The 27,753-nt window shown below is 40.3% G+C and overlaps 1 protein-coding gene across 1 annotated transcript in view; it reads right to left on the reverse strand.

The window, feature by feature from the left end:
- The window catches only part of LOC128636036 (cytochrome P450 2G1-like), a 228,392-nt gene that overhangs the window by 29,199 nt on the left and 171,440 nt on the right, over window positions 1-27,753 (reverse strand). The window lies entirely within an intron of this gene.

Consider the following 27,753-nt stretch of genomic DNA (forward strand, 5'->3'; position numbering starts at 1 on the left):
TGGATCCAACCCGTACCTCGGAAGGTTGGCATTCCACCTGGATGCCATTTGAGGGTCAGACTGGAGAACACATCCGGATGAAGTTCCCACTCCCCCGGATAAAAGGACTGTCTGCTCCAAAAATCCGCCTCCCAGTTGTCCACCCCTGGGATATGAATTGCCAACAGACAACAAGAATGGGTCTCCACCCACTGAATTACTTTGGAGACCTGCCATCGCCAAGGAACTCCTTGTTCCTCCCTAATGATTGATGTAGGCAACTGACGTTATGTTGTCCGACTGGAACCTGAGAAACTGAACCAAAGCCAATGGAGGCCAGGTCAGAAGAGCTTTGTAGATCACTCTCAGATCCAGAATGTTTATGGGTAACAAAGACTCTGTCTGAGACCATATCCCCTGAGCCCTCAGGGAACCCCAAACTGCTCCCTACCCCAGAAGGCTGGCATCTGATGTCACCATCTCCCAGGAAGGTCTGCAAGAACACGTTCCCTGGGAGAGATGATCTAGAGACAACCACCAAAGAAGAGACTCCCTTGTCTCCTGTGCCAATAGAAGTCAAGGGGACAAGTACAAATACTTTCTGTTCCATTGTTTGAGCATGTCCAACAGCAGAGCTCAGAGATGAAAGTGAGCAAACGGGACAATGTCCATTGCTGCTACCATCAGACCTATTAACTCCATGCCCTGAAGGTCTCTAGAAAGGTCACTCTAGTATGAAGAACTAAAGAGCTCTTTTCAAGATTCACCTTCCACCCGTGTGACCTTAGGAAAGTCACTACCAATTCCGTATGTGATTTTGCTAGCTGAAAGGACGGTGCCTGAACTAGAATGTCATTCAGATACGGCGCCACCATAATGCCTCTTGAACGAAGCACCGCAAGCAGAAAACCCCAGAACCTTTGTGAAGATTCTGGGAGCCGTGGCAAGACAAAAGGAAGAGCCAAAAACTGGAAATTGAGATGATCCCTGTGAATGAGAACATGCAGGTACACGTCCTTTAATCTACTGTTATCATAAATTGACCATCCTGGATCAAGGAAAGGATGGAACGAATAGTTTCCATCTTGAAGGACGCTACCCTTTCAATACTTAGAGCTCCAGAAAATCTTAGCCCATGACTGAGCGAAGAAGCAAAGACTGCCCCCTACACGATTCTTGGATCCTGATCAGGGCATGTCCGTCATGCTGTCTTTACTTCAACACCAGGCTGAATGGATTGTATCTCCATGTAGGCTTAGTCTGTTCCTGACTGGAAACAGAAAAGGAAGAACGTCCCTTGAAATGCCAAAAAGGAACGAAAACTGCCCTGTCGTCCTTTTTTGTCTGTTTCTTTCTCTTATCCTGCGGGAAAAAAGAAACTCGAAATATTGTCTCCCAAATTGATAACTTGAAGGGAGACATCCACATAAAGGAATCAGCTAGTCTAATAGCTCTTATTCTATCTTGAACTCATAAATAGCTGCAGCTGGTTTCAAACTACAAACCTTCCACTTGCTAGACAGCTAAGCTAACTATCAGGCTACTACAGCTGGCTCATCTAAACAATATGCCACTGCACTAGTGACGGTAGCAATGTACCCAGCTGGCTGCCCAGAAGCCCTGTTGCACATACATATTATTGAATAGACCCCCTAAATTCTTTCCATAGGGTCTTTGAATCGACAACTATCCTCTATGCGAATAGCCGATCTCTTAGCTAAGATGGAAACGGCTCCTTCCTGGGAACTGTTTTCCAAGCCTCCTTGATTAATAAATGGAGGTATGTTCAGAAAAATTAAATACCATCTGAGAGCTTTTCCTCAGACACTAACGAAGAGTCTTCCCTTTTTAGCTCTCAGGGAAGAAACATTCGGAAAAAACGTATTCACTGATGTACCCCATTCCTTTTGCACCAACCCCGCAACATGGGGAACAAAATGGCAAAGTAACTCCAGAAGGAGAGTGAGGTAAATCGCAGAGCACCGTGTGAGGGCTATAACATTGGGACACTTGAGGAGAGATTTAACCTTATCAAAAGATTCTAGAGCAGTATCTGCCTTAAACAAGAAGTTGGCTCTTTTAAAAAAAAAACAAAAAAAACATATAAAACAGAAAAGATGTTACTGTGTCTTTAAATGTTAAAATGACACATTTTTCCTTGCTTCAAAAATGAATTATCACATAAACAGTTGTAATCCATTATAGCACATTTGAAACATAAAAGATGTTACTGTGGCTTTAAATGTGAAAGAAAAAAAATATCATATATATTTCTGCATGAAGAGGAAGGTTAACAATACTCTGATGTACACAAAAACAGTTGTAATCTTTTATTAACATTAATACATAAAAAAATAGTACTGTGTCTTTAAATGTTAAAACATCACCTTTTATATCAGCATGCAGAGAAAAGGTTAACGGTACTCTAATGTGCACATAAACAGATGTAATCTTTAATGAAACATTTAACACACAAAAGATCGTACTGTGACTTAAGTTAAAATATCACATTTATTTCTCAAGTGTACACATAGATGAAGGATGACCCTATGGCTTTAAATGTTAAAACGCCACATTAAGTACTGTAGGCAGAGAAAGGTTGACAGTACTCAAATGTACCCATAAATAGATGAAATCCTTTATCAAATATTTAACCCATAAAAGATGTCACCATGGCTTCCAATGTTAAAACGTCACATTTATCACTGCAGGTAGAGTAGATGTAACCTTTTATTTCAATACTAGTCCTAAAGCCCGTTCACATGGGCCATTTTTTGCAGTAGTGGTCCCACCCCTTGCGTTCTCTCCCTCCCACTCTCTTTTGCTTTCTCTCTCTCCCCCCTCTCTTTTGCGCTCTCTCTCCCCCCCTCTTTTGAGCTCTCTCTCTCCCCCCTCTCTTTTGCGCTCTCATCTTTCCCCCCTCTCTTTTGCACTCTCTCTCTCCCCCCTCTTTTGCGCTCTCTCTCTCCCTCTCTATCTCCCCTCTCTCTCTATCTCCCCTCTCCCTTTCTCTCTCTCTCCCCTCTCCCTCTCTCCATCTCCCCTCTCTCTCTCCATCTCCCCTCTCTCTCTCTCTCTCCCCTCTCTCTTTATCTCTCCCTCTCTCTTTGTCTCTCCCTCTCTCTTTGTCTCTCCCTCTCTCTTTCTCTCTCCCCTCTCTCTCTCTTTCTCTCTCCCCTCTCTCTCTCTCCCCTCTCTCTCTCTTTCTCTCTATCTCCCCTCTCTCTCTCTCTCTCTCTCTCTCTCTCCCCCCTCCCTCTCTCCCCTCTCTCCCCTCTCTCTTTATCTCTCCCTCTCTCTTTCTCTCTCCCTCTCTCTTTGTCTCTCCCCTCTCTCTCTCTTTCTCTCTCCCCTCTCTCTCTCTTTCTCTCTATATCCCCTCTCTCTCTCCCCCCTCCCTCTCTCCCCTCTCTCTCTCTTTCCCCTCTCTCAATCTCTCCCCTCTCTCAACCTCTCTCTCCTCTCTCTATCTCCCCCCTCTGTCTCTCTCTCTCTCCTCTCTCTCTCTTCCCTCTCTCTCCCCCCCTCTCTCCCCCTCTCTCTCTCTCCTCTCTCTATCTCCCCCCTCTGTCCCTCTCTCTCTCTCTCCCCTCTCTCTCCCCCCTCTCTCTCGCTCTCTCTCCCCTCTCTCTCCCCCCTCTCTCTCGCTCTCTCTCCCCTCTCTCTCTATCTCCCCCCTCTCTTTCTCTCTCCTCTCTCTCTCTCCCCTCTCTCTCTCCCTTCTCTCTCCCCCTCTCTCTCCCCCCTCTCTATCCCCCCTCTATCTCTCCTCTCTCTCCCTCCTCTCTTTCCCTCCTCTCTCTCCCCTCTCTCTCACCCCCTCTCTCTATCTCCCCCCTCTGTCTCTCTCTCCCCCCTCTCTCTCTCTCTCTTCCTCTCTCTCTCTCCCCCTCTCTCTCTCCCCTCTCTCTCCCCCCTCTGTCTCTCTCCCCCCTGTCTCTCTCTCTCCCCTCTCTCTCCCCCCTCTCTCTCCCCTCTCTCTCTCCTCCCCCCTCTCCTCTCTCTCTCTTCCCCCCTCTCCTCTCTCTCTCTATCTAACTCCCCCCTCTGTCTCTCTCTCTCCAATCTCTCTCTCCCCCCTTTCTCTCCCCCTCTCTCTCTCTCCCCCTCTCTCTCTCTCCCCCTCTCTCTCTCCCTCTCCTCTCTCTCCCCCTCTCTCTCTCTCCCCCTCTCTCTCTCTCCTCTCTCTATCTCCCCCCTCTGTCCCTCTCTCTCTCTCCCCCCCCTCTCTCTCTCTCTCCCCTCTCTCTATCTCTCCCCCCCCTCTCTTTCTCTCTCCTCTCTCTCTCTCCCCTCTCTCTCTCCCCTTTCTCTCTCCCCTCTCTCTCTCTCCCCTTTCTCTCTCCCCCCCTCTCTCTCTCTCTCTCTCTCTCTCTCCCCTTTCTCTCTCCCCTCTCTCTCTCTCCCCTCTCTTTTTCTCTCTCTCTATCCCCTCTCTTTTGCTCTCTCTCTCCCCCCTCTCTTTTGCTCTCTCCCTCTTTTGCTCTCTCTCTCTTCCCCCCTCTCGTTTGCTCTCTCTCTCCTCTCGTTTGCTCTCTCCCCCTCTCTTTTGTGCTCTCTCCCCCCTCTTTTTTGTGCTCTCTCCCCCCTCTTTTTTGTGCTCTCTCCCCCCTCTTTTTGTGCTCTCTCCCCCCTCTCTTTTGTGCTCTCTCCCCCCTCTCTTTCCTCTCTCTTTTGTGCTCTCTTCCCTCTCTTTTGTGCTCTCCCCCCTCTCTTTTGTGCTCTCTCCCCCTCTCTTTTGTGCTCTCTCCCCTCTCTCTTTTGTGCTCTCTCCCCCTCTCTTTTGTGCTGTCCCCCCTCTCTTTTGTGCTCTCTCCCCCCCTCTCTTTTGTGCTCTCTCCCCATCTCTTTTGTGCTCTCTCCCCCTCTCTCTTTTGTGCTCTCTCCCCCTCTCTCTTGTGCTCTCTCCCCCCCTCTCTTTTGTGCGCTCTCTCACTCTCTTTATCCCCCCTCTTCTGCTGCTCTCTCTATTCCCCTTTTTAGAGCTCTCAGTCTCTGTCACTTACTGCTACAGTCGGCATCTGGCCCCGCCCGCGTCACGCCCGGTCACGCCCAGCCACGCCAGTGTCACGCCCAGCCACGCCCACGACGCACCCGGCCACGCCCACGACGCACCCGGCCGGCCACGCCCACTCCACACGCGAAGCCAGAAGGAGCCGAGGAGGTCAGTTGGAAGGCCAGGTGTGTTTGTCCTCGCGCGCAGTCTCTACTGCGCATGACAGCTTCGGACAAACACACTTGGCCTTTTATTATATAGGATTTAAAAACATAAAAGTGGGTACTGTGTCTACAAATGCATTGGATTTCTGTAGACCCAAAACACAAAAACCGGATACAGCCCAGTAGTGCTGTCTGGTTCACATGCAGCTCACTAATCCCTGTCCATATCCTTCCGTACTAGAAGGAAGTACATGTCGCCGAAAATAGAAAAGAAGCAGAGTGCGCGAGCCAAATTGGTACTACTCAAAGCTCCGCCCATCGTGGGCGTTATCAAATGCGAAATCCCCATTAATATTGAAAAGGATCTAATGACGAAGTAAAGCAAAAAGAATCAACGCCAAATTGGTGACACTTGAGCTCCGCCCATTGTGGGCGTTGACAATGCGAAATTCCGGTCACCATTATTATAAAAAAAAACGGAACTACAGACCAATAGTCAATAAACATATTGAAAGTATACAGCCAAAATGGATCTATCCCTTGCTAACAAGCAACTTAGAATGTGGTGTGTTCAAAGCTCCAAGTAAGGCAAGGGGATCTATGTTTGTGTATGTTAAAAGGTCAAAAAGCTTTATTCCTGACACACTCTAGTGTGTATCCACACCATTAAATATAAATAAATATGAATAAAATGCACATATAAATACAGACAATAAGAACAATAAAACGTTCCAGTGGTCTATGAATACATTTTAGGGTAAAACAAGGTGGATTATACCCCAATGGTAATGCAATATTCTCAGGTGATAGTTATAGTGATATAAGTACACCAAAAATGATAACAAAAAAAATAATAAATGCACGTGCATAAAATGTGAGAAAAATGTTAAAAATTTGAAAAATTTAAAATTTAAAAATCAAAAATTAAAAATAATACACAATGTGTTGTCTTGACTTGATAAAGGCCAATATTTGGCCAAAACGCGTTGACAAGCAGCTTATAAGCATAATTCTAATCTAATTGTGGTTTAGACGCTCTGCACTATTTGTTTGTAATTTTACAGGTTATCCTCTAATATGGATATTTAGGATTCACTCAAGTTTAAAGGGGAACATTGGATTCTCATCACCAAGAAAGAACCTTCCACACTTCACCTTTCTAGGATCAACATCACTGGGTTCTTCACCATCAGGAAACAAGTTGGTTTCTAACATTTCATTATCCTTTGTTGAACAACATTGGGATATGTTTTTATTTGGATTGTGACATTGACTGTTACACACATCTTCATCTAACATTTATTTAAGTGTTTGATATTCACACTTTTTCATTCTGCATTTGTGACACTTACAGGACAACACATTGTGTATTATTTTTAATTTTTTAATTTTTCTCACATTTTATGCACGTGCATTTATTATTTTTTTGTCATCATTTTTGGTGTACTTATTATATCACTATAACTATCACCTGAGAATATTGCATTACCATTGGGGTATATCCTAAAATGTATTCATAGAATACTGTTTCAACAGAATAATGATCTAACATAGCATTGTTCAGTGGCCACTGGAAAGTTTTATTGTTCTTATTGTCTTATTGTTCGTATTGTCTATATTTATAACTGTGAATTTTATTCATATTTATTTATATTTAATGGTGTGGACACACACTAGAGTGTATCAGGAATAAAGCTTTTTGACCTTTAACACACACAAACATAGATCACCTTGCCTTTCTTGGCGCTTTGAACACACCACATTCTAAACTCTTCCTTTGGCTAGCTAGGTAGCCTTTGTTCAAAGCCATAGGTCACATCGGGTCCAGGTGCCATATCCACATATATCTATATTCATAACAAGCAACTTAGCCCATTTATTTGCATTCACCTCATACTGAGCGATTCCTCATTTCTAGCACAGACCCAGAGAAACACAAGCTCATAAGGAAAAGTCATAATCTCTCCTCAGCCCCAGTGCCTGCTAATAAGGTGCTGTCAAAATTGTCCTCCTTTACCAATAGGAGCCTCTATGTCCCATAAATTAAAGTGCTCCACTTCTTCTGAGATCTTATCCCCAGACCCAGAATAAAAAATCAGCACTTACCTTTTAATGCTGTCCGACAGCAGGACAGTCCAGCAGGCTTAAGAGGTCCTCTCCCTCCCATAGCCCTGTGGATAAAGATAAAGTTTGAGTCATCTTACTTAGGCTATCAGGATAAGGGCAGCATAAATTTATGGGAGGTGCAGTGAGAATTATGTCCCACAAGTTCCCATTGCTCTAAAGTCACCAAAAGCTCTACTGTAGAGACTGATATGGACTACGTCTACACCCTAGAATAAAGCAGCACACTCTGGCACTACTTTAAAAATAATAAACTCTTGATTGAAGAATCTATACTAACACCTCACTTTACCTCTTCCTATCACTAACACAGGCAAAGAGAATGACTGGAGTGGGAGGGAAGTGAGGAGCTATTTAACAGCTCTGCTGTGGTGCTCTTTGCCTCCTCCTGCTGACCAGGAGGTGAATATCCCATAAGTAATGAAGATGATCCATGGACTCATCATGTCTTTAAGAAGAAAACATAGCAACAACCGTTACCACATAAACAAAACAACGTGCAATCCCCAAATCACATAGTGCCTGCATACTGCCTATCAAATCCTATTTAAAGGATTACTAAACCACAGAAAGAAAAGCTGCAGAATATAAATAATGAATCTTTAAAAGTACAAAGGCTCCTATACCTAGAAGACAAAAAAAGCACTTACCTGCTGTCTAGCTGTCAGGCAGAAAGACAGCTCACAAGGCATGAAAGGACACAAACTCCTTACAGAGACCTGTGGAAAAAAGAAAGAACAGTAACCATCTCTGGATTTCTATACTTAGGGCAGCAAAATGTTAGGAAACAAAGTAAGCACCACCTTACAACTTCCTAACTGCTTAAAAGCCATCACTACTCTGCCGCAGAGATTGACGTGGACTACAGATATACCCAAATGCTTGCTTGCAGGGAAAACTATCCCCATAAAGGATCTCATTTCTTCAGACACCAAACTTCACCTCCTCCATTGACAGAGGCAAAGAGAATGACTGGGGATTATGGGAAGAGGAGTGATATTTAACAGCTTTGCTGTGGTGCTCTTTGCCGCCTCCTGCTGGACAGGAGAGATATTCCCACTAGTAATTGATGATGTCGTGGACTCACCATAGCTTAAGAAAGAAAAATACATTTAATAGTACAGTTATACTCATAATAACAACATCTAATAAAAATTAATTAAAAAAAATATTGCACAAAAAAGTTATAAGGGCTCAAAGATATGAGGTCTCTAGTTAAAAAAAAGGCAAAGGGCTTTCACATAGAGATACATACATATACATGTCTAAATATGTGTATGTATGTATATATACATATTTATATGTCTGTACATATGTAATTATATGTGTATATATATATATATATATATTTACAGACATATACACATAAATACATATGTACATATATATATATATATATATATATATATATATATATATCAATGTAAATATTTTCATAGGAAATTAGCACACCTAGGCAAGATTCCCCGCTCGCTTTTCCCCCAGAAATAACTCATATACAATGTTACCAATGCACAAGAGAATTCTGGGTAAGGTATGCAAATGAGATATGCAAATTCTCAGTTTTTTTGCTTCAAAAATACTGTTTTAACACAGCTATCCTTTTAACATGATTATAGCAGCAAATCAGAAATCACTCCTAGACAGCCTGTTTTGTTCTATTTTGAACTCATCAGTAGGAGATAGATTTCTGGTTGCTTCATTGATAAAGCTATTTTCAAGGTTAAACCAAAATTCATTAAAATTATGGGGGGAGATAAAAAAACTGAAATTAAAATCCTCCATGTCTCAAAATTAAATCAATGTAAATATTTGCATAGGAAATTAGCACACCTAGGCAAGAATCCCTGCTCGCTTTTTCCCCAGAAATACCTCATATACAATGTTACCAATGCACAAGAGAATTCTGGGTAAGGTATGCAAATTAGATATGCAAATTCTCCGGGGTTTTTTTAGAACGAAACAGGCTGTCTAGGAGTGATTTCTGATTTGCTGCTATAATCCTGTTAAAAGGATAGCTGTGTTAAAACAGTATTTTTGAAGCAAAAAAACTGAGAATTTGCATATCTCATTTGCATACCTTACCCAGAATTCGAATATGCGATCGGGTTTGCTCGCGAGTAGGTTTCCCCCCCCCCTTTTTTTGGTCCTTTGACCTTTATGGGGAATGCATTAACGTGGTTGCAATATTCTATCTTTGGCTTTTTGTGCACATGGGGTTAGCGCACAAGCGAAAACATTTTATTTTCAACTTATAATACGAATGTTACCCGGCACATGCAAAAAAATTACTTCTAGCGGACTTAGCACTCGAGTGGGAGCAATAAATACCACTCCACTCATAATCTGGCCCTTAACCAGCATATACATCAAATCAAAAGCACCACAATGGGGCCCCCCTTGTATGCTGTGCCCTTGGTCCAGATCCTATTGCGTCAATGCTCAATTCGCCCCTGATAATGGCCCTTTAACTATGTTCTAATTCCCTTTGCAGCAGTTATACACAAATATATATGCAAACATTAGTACAATAATAATGTTTTTTTAACACATGAGAGCATTTTCATATTGTGCTTTTATATCCTATTAATTTAAAACAATTAATTAATTAATTTAAAAAAATGTTATTGACATGTTTAAATAATTTCCTTTATTTAAATACTAGAATATATTTAGTAAAATGTCCCTTCAACTTGTAAACAAAAAGGTCAAGAATTTTTAACATTTTTGCTATCACTCCATTTAAACAGAAATAGAACCTTATTTTTTTTTTTTATTTACCTATAAAACTATCTATTTTTTAAGTAGACAACCCAAGGTTTTTATCTGTGCCCATTTTGTTATATTTTGTGCCACCATTTCATCACCAGATGTGATCATATTAAAATAAAATGTGAATTTTTTTTCAGAAACATTGGGTTTCTCACTGAAACGATTTACACAAAATAAGACAAATGGCTTAAAATCTTCTCTGAGATCAACCTTTGTTCACAAATAGCAGACTGGCTTTGCCATTGCTTTTTGGTAATTAGAAGGCTGCTAACTGCAGCTGTGTACCACACTTCTGAAATGTCCAGCTTTGAAGGGTTTAATTAGTTAGCCGGTAAGGGTAATAGAATTATAATGTAGGTATTATCCTCCCACCTCCCTACCTGATCCCTCGTCTTAGGTGCAGGCAGACAAGTCTGCCAGTATGACATTTTATGGCTTTTTTAAAAAAAATATTATTTTTATTTTACCTTACCCTCCCATCTCCCTATACCCTTCCAAACAGCCCTCTACCCCCTAATAATGATATCTGTTTGCCAGTACCCATTTATATGTATTTTTTATTTATTATTTATGTGAGTATCAGTGTGCTAGCAGTAACTGTGTATCAGTGAGCTAGCAGCACCTGTGTGTCAGTGTGTATCAGTGAGCTAGCAGTACCTGTGTATCAGTGTGTATCAGTGAGCTAGCAGTACCTGTGTATCAGTTTGCTAGCAGTACCTGTGTATCATCGTGGCTGTGTCTGTGGTGGGGGCCACTGTCACCAGCAGTAGTTCTAGAGAAATAAGTGGACGGCATGTTGTTCCAGTGGTTAGGACCAGCAGTGTTGGCAGTGGTACTTACCTTCCTTTCTTGAATCTCAGCCACAGCCACCAGCTGAGACAAAAACTTGAGTGTTTGGAATGTTTAGGTCCTGACATGTGGCCAGTGTTACACGTAAATTATTTATTACTGAATCTGACCGACTTAAAAAATGTTGCATTGCAAGTACCGCCAGCATTGCTACTGTGACTAACCACCAGAATTGTCCATAGCCAACTATGGCAGGTGTTAGAGACCCTGAACCCACTACACCATGTCTGAAAAATAGTGAAAAAGTAGAGGAGTGCAGACAACGATTAAAGTGTAGAGCCAATACTTTATTATAGCCGCATTCAATATATATATATATATATATATATATATATATATATATATATATATATCTATCTATATACACACAAGATAGACGAAAATGCCAGGCACATCAAAGAATATAAATACAGTCCTCTGCAAAATACAACACTTGGATTGCTCAAACCAGACTAGGTAACTGCTGGTTGGATAAGAGAGACAGGAACCCTGCTTCCAAACGAAGTAATGCTGCACCGCCGAGAAATCCACTAGGTCTGCTGAGTTCAGTGTCAGACTAAAAAACACACCCTCGACTCTAGACCAATAGGATCCTCACAATACACATGAGGACCTACGGAAGCCTCACAGGGCTAAAAAGAAATGCAACTTGTTCTACGCGTTTCATCCCGATCAACGGGACTTTCTCAAGAATGCTTAACAAGTGGCGCTATGTCCCTAATAAAGAGGAGCAAATAGATATGCCTCCTAAAATAACCTATCCTGAATTGAATATTGGGTAATAATAACAATGTTAAGGGGGCGTCAACCTGAGTTAAAACAATAAATACAAATGGATAAGACAGGTCATCCCAACTTGTAAAAATTCAATCAATATAAAACCGGAACGATCAGATAAATTGGATATAAAAAGACTACATGAAAGTGTGCAATGTATATGCCTAATAATTATAAAATCAATAAAATGAGCAGGCACTTGGCGCCAATTGTAAACATGTTAATAATAAATATGAACATATAGATGAGTACCTACAATGTGTATACACAAAATAAACATATAAGAAAAAATACATTAAAATGGATAGTAGAGAGGGCGGAGCGAGCGACCGACCAAGATGGTCGCAGCACACTGAGGCTCCGTGAGCAAGTTGGGTGTATAGCTCAGTAAAAGCTGTCTAATCCCTCCCAAGACCTTTGCTTCAGGCATGTGAAGGGGTTGCAAAGCCCCGCTGAACAACTTGAGCTGCCTCCGGATTGCCTACCTGGCCGGAACAACGTTGACGCTGGTGATCAGACCTGAGGCCTATATGGAAAGGCGCCTATGCTGTTGCGCTCATTCTCCCGACCAGGCCCATTCTAACACAGCGGGCACTTACAGCGGGCCACCGGCTGTTCTATCTGGGGCTACAGATTGCCGCAGACTACCAATTCCTGGCTGAGGCGGATAATGATAGAAAATGGGATGCCTCACATAATCGAAATTTGATGCAATACATCCCTTACTGGACTGAGGGCTGCTAAGAACGGATGGCCACGTGGAGCTGAACAGTGTGAGTACAATGCTAACATGTAAACCCTAATGCTGACATGTATGCTACCTAGAAGAACTATATTATCTCCCAGATCTGACCTATAGAGGTGACAACCTCAACTCAGCTTTCATCACCTACATAGGATCAGTAAACGCTTCACCCCTACCCTGAGGCAGTGCAAGTAGTAAAATCCTGAGGGATATAGAACAGCTTATATCTCTGGAGCACATATATACAAGATCACTGATCTATAACTGTTTAAGACTTCACATATATATATATTTTTTTCTTTCCTCTACATCCCTTAATAAATAAGATATTGCACACTGGGACTAAAACTCTGGTTTGTTCAAACGGCACTGCTTGCTATTCCCCTGGAGCACATAGCCCTCTCCCCTTTCCTGCTGCTCCAGATAACAGCAGGTCATATCACCTATTCCCTTTGCCGCGATCACCCTGTGAGGGTAAACTCCCCGGGGGCTGTGGGGTTCCAAGGGCACATCTGCCAACTATATTTGCAGGACTTGAGATAAAATACCTTTGTTAATACTGTGCCTGTGACTTATCTTTTAAGATGTCTCAAAGGAGAGCTCAAAAGAATGAAAAAGGACAAAAACTGCCGTTAAATACCCAGAGCACTGTTAACATATTTTTTAAGCACACAGAACAAGCTATAAACAAAAGAGACTCAGGAACCCAGCAGGTACATATAGAGGAAAGCCAATGTGACATAACTGATAATTCCAGCTGCCCCTCTCCCCCAGCACAGATGAGCAGAGAAGACTCCCCGATTACCTACAAGGCAATGGAAGCGCTCATAGAGCAGGTTAAATCCTGCATTAAAGATGAGTGCGCAGACTTAAAGAAAGAGATTAATGACCTGGGACGCAGAGTTGACTCCCTTGAGGAGCATGAATATATTATGTCACAAAAAGTAGCAAGTCTGTCATCGAAGCAATCCCAGCAGACTCAACTGGTAATGGCGCTAGAAGATAAAATCGACGACTTGGAGAATCGTTCTAGGCGAGGCAATCTCCGATTCAGGGGAATCCCTGAGACGGTACTGAACAATGATCTTCAAGAATACTTGCAAGCCCTTTTTGCAGAAATGATGGAAAGCCCTGAAGAAGACAGCCCAGCTATCCCACTGGATAGAGCCCACAGGGCGCTACGTCCTAAACCAGCAGATGATGCTCCCCCTAGAGACATTATAGTTCATTTCCAACATTACAAGCAAAAGGAGGAACTGTATAACATTGCCAGAAAACAGCAAGCATTGTCTTTTAGGGGCCATAGGATCCAGGTCTATCAAGATCTATCAATAAGAACCCTCCAAAAGAGGAGAGACTTTCTGTTTTTGACCACTCACTTACGTGCCTTACATATCCCTTACAGATGGGGTTTCCCTACGTCAATAATAACCACGAAGAATGGGAAAAGATTGAATGCACATCAATGTCTGACGTGGGGAGATTCTGCAATCTGCTAAACATTTCTCTGCCTGATAGGGGTGATCCGCAGCCCTACCAGAGGCCTTCAGGTGAGCAAAACAACCCAAGATCTCAAAGGCGCCAAGGCCCGGAGCTGCCAGCTCCACAACACAAACGTAGACAAACCACCTTGCCCTCATCTGATGATATAGAATTAGAGGCTCCAGGATGAACTTCTTTGACGGCCCGCGCAGGGTTCCGCCCTTTAAGTCGCTAAGGGGCTAGGATATAGCCCAATTGCTACACCTCCTAAAGAGAACTTTTTAAAAGGACCTACAGAGACAAGACAATTTCTATTTTTTCTTTTTTGCAGGTCCTGGACCAATCTGGAAAAGATGGGCCTGCCTTTAATTTGGCAGGAGGGTAACATTAAAGATATGTTCTAAGTTATTGATTAGAATTGTTTAGCGATCACCAGGTTATCTGATGTCTGCACCTAGAATGTCATTTATGTCGTAAGAGTAAGCTGTTTCGATATGTTTTCTTAATGCTCTCGATAAGTTAGTTATCCTGCTGCACTATGCAACAGCACCCTGAGTTTGAATAGTAGTAATGTATTGCTCACGTCATGTTTTAATGTTACTGTTCTAATTATATGCAACAAGCACTGTTTAAGTTATACTTTGCTTAAGACAGGATAGATCTCTTAATATGTTTGTATTCTAAATAATGCACAATGTAATTAATGCAACAGCATAAGTTAAGGTCTATTTCTGCCATGACTACCATTGTTACACTATTATCTAATGACTTCACCACATTGCCCTCACAGACTGACTGCATCAGACATTGACTCACCTATCATGATGTCAGGGATAATTAGTGGCTTAGGCCGCTTGTGATTTTAATAGCTGAGAGACACCCGGCTTGCACTAAAGCCCCCAAGCTCACCCACAGATAGTAAGGAGCTGTGCGGACGCTGCACTGTCACAGGCCCTGAAAATTTTATTTGTAACCAATCTCCCCTGAGCTATTCACAGCAATTTATTGCCTCCCTTTTACTCCCTTTTCCCTTTTATTTTCTTCCCCCTTTTTACCTAATTGACTGGGTATCCTATTAGCTCTTGCTGGATTAGTCCATTCACCTTTTAGGAGTAACTAGTTCAACACAGACATGCCGACAAACAAGGGGAAAGGCATATTAACACTAGCAACCCAAAATGTGAAAGGCTTCTTGTCAGCTGAAAAAAGGTCTATTGCCTATTATGATTTCTATAAGAAAAATCTAGATATAGTTATGCTCCAAGAAACCCATTTCAAAAAACACGCTGAACCCACACTCTCGACAAGATATTATGACAAACACTTTTGTAATTCCGGCCCACACAGGAAGAAAACGGAGTGTGCATATCTATCAAACGCAACATCCCCTTTGAGCTACTACAAAAACACACTGATAAGGAGGGTAGGATCCTAATCTTGGTTGGCCTATGTTATGGGATTCCCGTCACCCTGGTTAATGTGTACGCGCCAAACAAACCCACCCCAAATTTCTTTAGGTCCTTGGCCAACATCCTACTAGATATCGCTAAGGGCCCGATAATTCTGGGGGGCGATCTCAATTTCCCTATGAACCCCTCCATGGACACATCCACTGGGAAGTCATATCTACGCCACCACTCCTTGAAAAATAATTATGCAGCTCTCCAGAGTGTGAATTTATTTGACACTTGGAGAGTAACGCACACGAATAGGAAAGATTTCACCTTCTTCTCCCACCCCCAGCATTCCTACTCCAGACTAGATTATATCCTATGCAACCAAGCACTCTTGACAAACCTTATTCACTCTAAAATATCCCACACACCCTGGTCAGATCACAGCATGGTTATCACCAAGTTCAACTGGTATAAAGCTTCTCAAGGTACCTTTAATTGGAGATTAAACGACACTATTCTCACTAATCAAGAAACCATTGGAGAACTTAAAAAGCTCTCAGAGGAATACTTCTCCTTTAACAAGCCTGAGGACACATCAGCCGCAACCAACTGGGAGGCTTATAAATGTTTTATACGTGGGGTACTGATAAAGCACAACGTTAAACAGCGTAAACTTAGATCTGCCCAGTTCACTTTACTGACAGATGATCTTGCTAGGCATGAGTCTATTCATAAATTAGACCCAACCTCCCCCACAAAACTCGCCACTCTCATGGAGGCAAGAGACACCCTTAACAACTTCCTTATACGGAATGCACATATGAGAGCCCTAACTACCAAAGCCAAATTTTTTATAGAGAATAATAAAGCAAGTCGCTTGCTGGCCAGGTCACTCAAGAAACAAAAGTATGCTAATTTCATCAGGTCCATTACGCAATCCCCTGGAGTGACTGTTAGTAATAATGACGAGATTGCAAATTCATTTATCTCTTACTACTCCAAACTATATAACTCAAGATCCCCATCGTCTCTAGATAGATCACAACTCATAGATTCATACCTAGCAACTACAGATATGCCGTCTATAACAGACGACAATAAGACATTTTTAAACTCCCCAATAACTCTACAAGAAATCATCACCACTATCAAGGCACTACCCAATGGCAAATCCCCTGGCCCCGATGGCCTTACGGCTAAATTCTACCAGTTACTACTAGAACACATAAGCCCACAACTCCACACACTGTTCACTGCCGTGGACCAGGATATAACTTTTCCAGAATCCCTACTTGAGTCTTTAATTACCGTCATACCCAAACCAGACAAAGCAACTGATCTAGTGGGCAACTACAGACCAATTTCACTTATTAATATATATACGAAGATCTATGCTAAGATCCTTGCAAATAGGTTAAATGATATATTACCAAAAATTATTCACCCAGACCAGGTAGGCTTTATCAGGGGCCGAGAAGCCAAGGATAACACAATTAGACTGTTGCACTCCCTACAATACATCCACGATTATCACATTCCACTAGCCTTACTCTCCACAGATGCGGAGAAAGCTTTCGACAGGGTGGACTGGCAATTTATGTGGAAAGCCCTGTCGAAATTCGGTCTCCCAAATTTATTTATCAATAGAATTCGGGCCCTATACCACAGCCCAAGCGCTAAAATTAAAATAAATGATACCATCTCCCAAGCATTTCCCATCTCTAATGGAACACGCCAGGGTTGCCCCCTGTCACCCTTACTATTCGCCCTCACAGTGGAAATCCTTGCAATACAGATCAGACACAACGTAGAAATTAGAGGCCTGGACTTTGGCACTGTCAACCAGAAGTGCCTGTTATTCGCGGATGATGTGATCCTCACGCTGCAGTCCCCAGAGACGACATTACCGGCCTTAATTGAAACACTTGAGGAGTATAAACAAGTCTCAAACTTCTCCATTAATATGGAAAAATCTGGCCTAATCCCATTTAATTTACCACCACAGGGAGTAGAAGCCATAACACGCCTCACAAAATTCACTATCACTGATAAACTTAAATACCTGGGCTTGGTGATTCCGAAAGACACCCGCAAACTATTCTCAGACAACTACATAGCACTCCAAGAAAAGGTCAAAAGACTGTTAGACTCATGGCATAGACAGGGACATCTATCTTGGATAGGCAGGATCAATACCATCAAAATGATGATAGTCCCTAAATTCCTATATCTTTTTCAGACCCTCCCGATGGCCTTGCCAAACACTTATCTCAGAGCGCTAGGGAAAATGATAAACTCATTTATATGGGCCTATAAGAGACCTAGAATAGCACAACACACCTTGGGCTTGAGCAGAGATGATGGTGGTCTTAATGTCCCTAACCTCACTAATTATTACAGAGCAGCTCATTTATCGAGAATACTATCTTGGAATCACTCCCCCCCTGATAAAGTATGGATACAGATGGAATGCCATCTTTCTAGAGTTAACAGTTTGAGAGATTTAGCCTGGCTACCGAAACATTCCAGACCTCAGACGCCATACCTCAATAGCTACATTAAAGCTACTCTTGATAAATGGGACTGTGTCCTTACCCATACCAGGGGAGTATCCACCTCGGTTTCCCCTCTGACTCCGTTGCTGGGTAACCACCTATTCCTACAACACGACCTATTCACACGCACCAGCACAAATATACCGCTACAAAACCTGCCTATATATTTACTCCTAGGCTCGTCTGGCATTAAAGAAAGGGCCTTGCTCTATGAAGAGCTGGGGTCTCCCTTTCAAAACTGGTATGCGTATTTTCAAATCAGACATGCCATCCATAGTAGCCCTTTCAAACAAGATATTCAAAGACCAATGACACAATTCGAACAACTTTGTACCAACTCTCAGATCAAAAAAGCACACTTGTCTAGGATGTATAATATCCTACGGGGCTCCTTCCCAGGACAACGCCCTGCATACCTGATGAGGTGGAATGAGGAAGTGTTAAATGACTTAACCGATGAAGATTGGAAGCGATGCTTCCATTCTATACACACATCCTCTACCTCCCTAATTTTGGCTGAAGCGAACTATAAAATTATAGCTCGCTGGTACCTAACTCCCCAGCGCCTGCGAACCATCTACCCCAACGCCTCTTCTAGTTGCTGGAGGAGATGTGGAGAGGTGGGATCTATGACCCACATTTGGTGGTCTTGTCCTGACCTAGCCGGCTTTTGGCCACAAGTTGAGCAGAACATGAACCAGGTGTTGGGTACTAATATATCTCTTAATGCATGCTCCGTTCTTCTACATCATGTCCCTCAGATCCCCTGCGCATATCGTAAAAAACTGTTTCTGTTAATGTTGACATGTGCTAAAAGACTGATTCCCAGACTCTGGAAGACACAGGAGATACCCTCCATTTCTAAATGGATTCTGGAAGTAAACCATGTGCTGACCCTTGAAGAGATGCACTATTCCTACGCTGGGAAGCAAGACTTTATAGCCAACGTATTATTCCTGTGGGAACAGAGACCCCATTCCCAACTGACAGTTCGGTAACACCCCCCTTGTGCCTTTCTTTCCCATGTAACTGACCAATCCACAGTAGTGAAGGGCAATGTGTACAATATGATGAGAAATATAAAGCCCAGTCTCGGTTATGTTAATTCAACATGTTGGAAAATTGAAAAGTTGTACATGCGATAGGATCTCTTTTTCCCCTTCCCCATTTCCCCTCTTTCTTTACCCCTTCCCGTCCCCATCCCTCCCCCTTAATTTTGAAAATAATGGGTCAATATTGCCTCAAAATGTATATGTATTCAATTGTTATCTTGCTGTTCAGAGGAATATCACCTTGTTGTCAAATTGTTATACCCAATAAAAACTATTTAAACATAAAATGGATAGTAGAATACCAGTGAATATGTATAAAATGGGGTTAAAAAACAATAGATCAATACATAATTACTAAATCAGGAAATAAATTAATTAAGATTACTGGGCAATAAATGATTACTAAATGAATGCATTTTAGACAACCTATATAATAAAAGTAATCACACAAGTTACATACATCAAATAAATAATTGAATGTTTATACACACAATATTGAATACCCTACTATCAATCACAAATAGGAGGATTCAATATTGTATATGAAAAAATAGAGAACAATATATCATGAAATAGATACTGTATTAAAAATTAGTTTAAAAAACTATGCATTGTATAAATACTATATGAATGTAAATCAAATGGACACCTCTTAAAAACCTACAGAAAAGAACTGATTACCGTGACTATCATATTTTTATAGAAAAGCTTGAATATCGAGTTCAATATTTAACCCCTTGGTCCAAAAAGTTTCTTGATCCAAAAAAATTCTCTTTGTCTCAGTCTCAATAATCTGTTGGTATCCCATCTATCAAGAGCAACCCATTCTACAATGTTTATAGTAAGATCATTAGGATTTTGATTGTGGAACATTTTGAAATTATATGATACACTATGATTTTCAAAACCTACTTCAATGTTCCTGATGTTGTTCCCTTAATCTATTCTTGATCTTTCTTTTAGTTCGACCAATATAGATTTTACCACACTAACAGGTTAACTGATACACAACATAGGTGGTATGACAAGTACATCTGCTTTTGCATTTGTAAATTTTACTTCCATCAAAATTAGAAAACCTGGTATTATTCTGTCCAATACAGGAACACATTACACAATCCTTTTGTTTGCATGGATATAAATCTGAGGCTGCCCCGCACCAGTTAACTATTTGGCCAGATACAAGTGGCTGTCTATATAATTCTTTATATCCCTGTTTTTCCTAAAAATAACTTCAGGTTATCACCTAAAACTTTACCCAAAACAGGATCCAATTGCAAAACATTCCAATGTTTGTTTAGTATATTTTTAATTTTATAATGTTGGTTAATGTATCTAGTTACAAATTTTGGATTGTTGTCTTTTGGACATCTGCTTTGTTGGTTACATTTGGACTTGTTCTTTATTAGTTCAGATTTGTCCATACTGGCTACCTTACTTTGAGTATCTTTTAAGAGATGTAAATTATATCCTTTCTCCAAAAATGTGCTGGTTAAGATCTCTGCTTCTTTATTAAAATCCTCTACACTAGTGGAATTGCGTTTCATCCTCTGATATTGTCCTAATGGGATTTTTTTTTCCATTTCTTCAAATGTCCACTGTTGGCATTGAGTAGACTATTTTATCAGAAGGTTTCCGAAAATTCCTTACTGCTACAGTATCAGTGGAGGTATCATGATATAGAATAAGATCCAAAAAAGGGATTGATGTAGGTGAAGTATCATGTGTAAATTTTAAATTATAACTATTACCTTTTATATAAGTAATAAAACTAGTAATTTCCTCCATGGGGCCTTTCCATATAAGTAAAATATCATCTATAAACCGATAATATTTGACAATATTTTTTCAAAGGGATTATTACTCCAAACCATACTATTTTCGAAGTGGGAAATAAACAAATTAGCATACGATGGGGCAACTGTAGTCCCCATCGCAGTCCCCTGTATTTTTTTGTAATATACCCCTCAAATAAAAAATAATAATGGGTTAAAATAAAGTAGATTGCATCAACAATAAATTGAATCTGTTCATTAGGTCATTTGCTCTTACTAAGTATATATTTAACAACAGATGTACCTAATCCATGGGGTATGTTGGTATATAGGGCAGATGCATCACATGTTACCCATACATAGTCATGTTCCCAGAAAAAAACTTCCATTTCCTTAATAACATCTATTGTGTCTCTGAGATAGGCCCTTGTGTCAACCACCAAGGGTTGAAAAAAAGAATATATTTGGATAAATTATCACAAAGAGAGCCTATCCCAGAGACAATGGGTCTACCAAGTGGATTCAATGGATCCTTGTGCACCTTAGGTAGATGATAAAAACTTGCTATTTTGGGTGCAACCTCATATAAAAATTTGTATTCCTCCATGTTTAAAGTATTCATGGATTTAGCCTCCATTTAAAATATAAATAATTATTTTTTAAACTCATCAGTAGGATTAAAAGTTAAAGCTAAATATGTGTTGTGATCTTTTAAGTGACTGTGGGCTTCTCCCAGGTAGTCTTTCCTATTTTGGACAACAATTCCTCCCTTGTTGTCTGCAGTCCTGAAAAGAATATCTGTAGTGGTACTTAAAGGGACACTAAACCCAATTTTTTTCTTTCATGATTCAGACAGAGCATGAAATTTTAAGCGACTTTCTAATTTACTCCTATTATCAATTTTCTTTGTTCTCTTGCTATCTTTATTTTAAAAGCAGAAATGTAAATCTTAGCAGCCAGCCCATTTTAGCTTCAGCACCATGGATAGCGCTTGCTTATTGGAGCATTACATTTACCCACCAATAAGCAAGCATAACCCAGGTTCTCAACCAAAAATGGGCCGGCTCCTATGCATCACACTCCTGCTTTTAAATAAAGCTAGCAAGAGAACGAAGAAAAATTGATAATAGGAGTAAATTAGAAAGTTGCTTAAAATTGCATGCTCTATCTGAATCAAGAAAGAACAAATTTGGGTTTTGTGTCCCTTTAATTGCTTAAGAGCCAACCTCTCTTCCTTCGACAGATTATCTTTACAATACATAGTTTGGAAGTTAGGTATTTTAGATACAGAGTCAATGTCCTGACAAACTAATCTATTAAATATTTTGATGAACTCAGTTTAGCTTTGTAAGGGATAGAAGATTGATTTCCATTTAAGAGAACAATGCTGTATTGGGAAATCTTCTCCATCTTCATAAGTAGATAACCCTGACAAATTCAAATCCTCCAAGACATTTGATGAAGCCTCACTGATCTCTAGATCCTCAAGGATTTTTAAAATTTCTGCATCATTAGTAACTGAGTTAAATTCTTGATCAAAAGTATCATTAATCGTGTTTTTGGAAAAATAGCGCTTTAGGGTAATATTCCTTATAGACCGTTGTACATCAATATATAAGTCAAAATAATTGGGGGGCTGGTGGGTGCAAAGTTTAAACCTTTTATAAGTAATGTGAGTTCATTTTTGGAAAAAGATTTATCTGATAGATTAAATATCATTTTCATTCCTTGCTCTAATTCCCCCTCTCTCTGTTTCTTTTTTCTTGATTTTTCTCCCCCTCTACTTCATATAAATCTGCCTCTTCTAAAGGACGTTTGGGATTTCTCTGCTGTAATGGCTGATATTGTTGGGGTTTTCTCAAATACCCCCCCCCCCCCCTCTTGTTGTCTCCAGGGTGGAACCCCTAAAAAATGATTCTCACTTTTATTTAGAGAACTTTAAGGAGCTTTTTTAGGTGTATTCTGGCAGTTGTAATTGCCCCATTTAGGTTTAGCCCCTTGTTGATGCCAATGTGGGGGTTGGGGATAATGGTTTAATCCAGAGAATATATAGATGAGTACCTACAATGTGTATACACAAAATAAACACATAAGAAAAAATACATTACAATGGATAATAGAATACCAGTGCATATGTATAAAATGGGGATATAAAACAATAGATCAAAACATAATTACTATATCAGGAAATAAATGAATTAAGATTACTGGGCAATAAACGATTGCTAAATGAATGCATTATAGACAACCTATATAATAAAAGTAATCACACAAATTACATACATCAAATAAATATTTGAATGTTTATACACACGATATTGAATACCCTGCTATCAATCACAAATAGGAGGATTCAGTATTGTATATTAAAAAATAGAGAACAATATATCATGAAATAGATACTGTATTAAAAATGAGTTTAAAAAACTATGCATTGTATAAATACTATATGAATGTAAATCAAATGGACACCTATTAAAAACCTACAGAAAAGAACTGATTACCGTGACTATCATGTGCTATCTCTAACTACCTTTAGCAGAAAGGCGATACCATCACTTTACCATTCCTGTGTGGCAATTGTGAAGGAAGGGCTGTCAAAGGCTGCTGGGAAGAGCCTGCACTTCCCTTCCAACATATGGATTTCATCCAGTGCAAAGAATGCCTTCCTATCGTTGACAGCGCACTGGTGGCAGCTCAACACCTTCTGGGGAGAGAACTGTGGCTGAAAGGAAAGTACAGGAATAACAGAGAGGTTATTGATCAACAGCATACCTCTGCAAATATATTGGAAGGCATGAAAAGAATGCTGGAGTGATGGGTTGGAGAGCAGGCTGAGACAAATGTTCAAATGGGGTTCATAGTTGCAGATGGATCAGCGAACATGGTGAAATCCCTTCGAGATGGGGATTTTGTGAGTGTCTGTTGTGTGGTGCACATCCTATATCTGGTGGTAAAAGTCTCTCTCCCAAGAGACGTTGAGGGTAGGCTAGCTAGCATAATTGCACTGTGTTGTAAGATCACTGGACACTTCCACCGCAGTGTGAAGGCTAGCCAGAAGCTGAGGGAAGAACAAGTCAAGGCAGGTCTGCCCCAGCACCACCTTGTTGAACATGTGACTACCCACTGGAATTCTGCTTTAGACATGCTTGAGCATATCCTTGAACAGCAGAGGGCAATACACTCCAAGAGAACATTGGGGTGACAAAGCCTCTTGGCAGAGATGAATGGCTGACGACCGAGCAGGTAGCAGAAGTCCTTAAGTCAATCAGAGATGCCACTCAAGACATAAGAAATGATAGTGCAAGTCTAGGTCAAGTACAACCAATATTTCAACAACAAATTTGGCACTATGGCCAGCTTCCTTCATGACAGCAAGGATCTACCTGGGCACAGGCCCTATGTCGAGCTAGCCTCTTTGATAAGAAGCTAAAGCAGGAGTTAAACAACGCTTGAGCGACTTGCTTGACACAATGCCACATTACATGCTGGCTACCCTCTGTGTTCCAAGGGTGAAGGGTTTGGAGGGAGAAGCTTGTAAAAAAGTAAAAGAACTTCAAAGAGAAAGGAGTATGTTTAAAGAGGGAGAAAATGAGGGGCATGAGGAATCTCCTTGTGGCAGTGGATGCAGCAGTACCCAACTTTCTTCCTCTTCATTTTCCTTTACTGAGACCTGAAAGGGCAGAAAACCATCCAATTTTTGGCCCGAGACCTGGATAATGTAGTCTGGCCAACCCATATCCCTATAAATGAGAGTAGTGTTACAGATACGATGAAAGTCTACCTCTGGGAAACTCCATCACCTTCTACTTCTGATCCATTAGTATACTGGGTTTAGAAGTCTACGTTTTGAAAGGCCCTCTTGGTAGTTGCCCAAGAGCTGCTTTCATGTCCATCCATCAGCCTCATCTGTCATGGCTTTAACCCAACCTTTATGGTACAGATGACTTTTTTTAAATTCAATGTTCCAAAGATAGCATATGCTGTGTTTCATTTTGAGGCAGATTGAATTCAGGCAAAGTGTAAACTTTTTTAAGGGAAATATTTAAACAATTAAATCCATTATTAACACATTAAATGTGACAAAGTTTTCACATTGCTTGCTTGGGTCTATTTGGGTTGTGTGTTGTGTAGTACAATATCATTTGCCCACTGCCAGGGGTGGGACCCAAGGTCTTAGCACCAATTACTTACACTTGTATATAGTGCTGTTCTGCTCTTATGTCCACAAGCTGCCTCCTTCCATACCATGAGTTTTTTGAGGATACGACACTCAGTCTGTGACTGTTTAAAAACATATATTCAATTCAATCCTTTGCCCATCGCTAGGGTGAAGGAAACAAGGTATCAGCACCAATTACTGAGACTTTGAAAGAAGTGTTCTACTCCTGTGTCCACAAGCTACCTGCCTTCCGCACCATCATTTTTTTTAAAGATACTACACTCTTGTTGTGACTGTCTGATGTCTGTTGTTTACCAAACATATTTAATTCAATCGTTCACCCACCATCAGGATGAGGGACCAGCTCTCAGAGCCAATTACTGAGACTATCTTCCTGCTACTGCCACCCTACACTCTCTAAAAATGCTGCCTGATTTCCTCCACACCTTGAGTTCTTACACACTACACTTTGGGTGCTAAATTTAATAAATATCCTTTCCACCCACCACCAGGATGAGGGACCAGAGAGTTTCAGTGAGCAATAACTAAGACTATCTTCCTACTGTTGCTGCCACCCTACACTCTCTAAAAATGCTGTCTGACGTCCTCCACATCATGAGTTCTACACACTACAATCTGGGTGCTAAAATAAAAAAATATCCTTTACCCACCGCCAGGATGAGGGACCAGAGAGTTGTGATTTAAAATCTTAGAGCTAGTAATTATTGAGACACTAAGACCTCTACATCTTTCATCTTCATCCTTCCAAAAACCAAATAATAACCTACCTTTGTAACTATCTAGCGCTACTATCATTAACCTTTAAACCAAACCAACCTCTCTAATGAAAAACTAGTATTACTCTACTCATCTCATTCTCTAGTCTCTCTCATCTCTACTACTAGTACTAACCATTCACCTTCCCTAACAGAGTGTCAGTATTAACAAAAGCATAAACATAACCTAACCAACTGCCCATAATTAATAAGTAATAACTTACTGAAGCAACAGTTACTGACTCTACTAGTAACTAACCAAACCCTAAACAACTTAAAAATAACCTTAACCAGCCAATAGCAAGAAACTAGTAGTATTGCTAGTACTAACTATTAGTAGTAGTAAAAATATAAATTAATTTAATACAAGAACTATTAACCATAGAAAAACTGCCCCCATTTGATCTTGCAATCTATTTTAATATCATCTAATTAAATATCATCATTTATCTATTTTTATGCATCCACAGATGGTGTCACCAGGGATTTACCAAGGCCAACATTTTTGGTTACATTGTCGTATGATGTTCTTGTGGAAAAGAAGAATCAACATTCACCGGATTATGAAGCATTTGGATAGATGGTACAAAGATGTTCACCATGCACATTGCACAGCTCTCATTTCTAACAAATATATTTCTCTGTTATTCACAATCTATCTTGAATCATTTCCAAATTCAGAAAGACATGTAACCTAACCAAGAATCACAGCATCAAGCCAACTTCACCAGGAGGAAGAAAGGTATTGTGATAGTCCAGGTAAGTTTTACTACTAATACTTTTTCATCATATTTTTCAAAATTAACCTAACCTTCCTATTCCTATCCTTACATTCATTTAATCTCTTTCTACTGTACTTACATTCATTTAACCACCTTAATGTAACCCATAACCAATAACAAACTATTACTAAACTCCATCTCATCATCATTCTATTCTTCCAAACTCGTACTAAAACCTTAACTAATCTACTAAATCTAGTACTTCTACCTAATATCATTATGGCATTACTTAATACTTATTAATTTAATAACTGTGTGCAAAAGTGATATGAAAGTGATATGAATGTTGTGTGTGAGGAGGATAGATTGTTGATGATTGGGCATGTGAGAGTTTGTGTGTAACAATGGTTCTTGCATGACACAATACCATGGTGTTACTGATACTCAACCAATGAGTGTGTGTGTGGTATGGGATTGTGTGGACACAGTAAAAATGGTTGATGCAATAACATGGTTTAATGACACTACATGAGTAGCACCACATTGAGCTAATTCAACCAACAATTATGTGTGGTGTGGAAGGAAAATGACTGTGTGTGATATGTATGAATGTGACTGTGTGTGTTGTATTTGTTCTTTGTTTTAATAATTTCTAACCTAAATAGAAAGTATTGGCAATGGCTAAAGTGGCTAGCCTTCACACCACACTGGACTTTTCAGTAATCTTACAATAGCACTCTATAATGTTATCTGCCTGTCTGGTAGTGGTGATAGCAGGAGGATTAGATGTAGCCCTTGCAGAGTAATGGACTGGAACTAGTGCACAAACAATAACATCAATATTTTTTTTTCATCAATGGTTCGAGTAGAAAACAGGAAGCATGCAACATTAAAGTTTGTCCTCTGTCCTTGCTGCCTGCTTAGTTAATGTACTTTTAAGTACATTTTTTAGTTTTAACAAACGTGCTGAGCACATAAATTAGATGAATAAATAAAGAATAAGTTAAAAAAGTACATATAACAAGAAAACTAAAGGTAATAAAGCTGATTACTGCTTCAAAATGGCCAAAATGTGCACTGTAGTGTAAAATGAAAATTTTAGTTTAAACAAAAATTTAGGATGAAATTTGTCTGAAACGAAAGTTACCATGAATGAACATGACCTAAAACTAAAACTTTTTTTAAAGAAAAGAGAATTTCAGACGCAGCAAAATTTTTTCCTGTGCAGGCTAATATGCATCGGAATATCAAAAAATGAGGTTCAAAAAAACAGCCCATAAAGTCATATGGCTAGCCACCCTGCCCCAACAAAGTCCCCATCAGATAGCAAGTGCGAATATGCGTGAAATTAAAAATGGGATCTATGCTATCTTGCAGAAATAAAGAGTAAGAAGAGCATACAATATAACAGAGTGGCAATAGACAG

Source organism: Bombina bombina, chromosome 7, assembly GCF_027579735.1.
Source record: "Bombina bombina isolate aBomBom1 chromosome 7, aBomBom1.pri, whole genome shotgun sequence".
In the NCBI taxonomy this organism is placed as follows: Eukaryota; Metazoa; Chordata; class Amphibia; order Anura; family Bombinatoridae; genus Bombina; species Bombina bombina.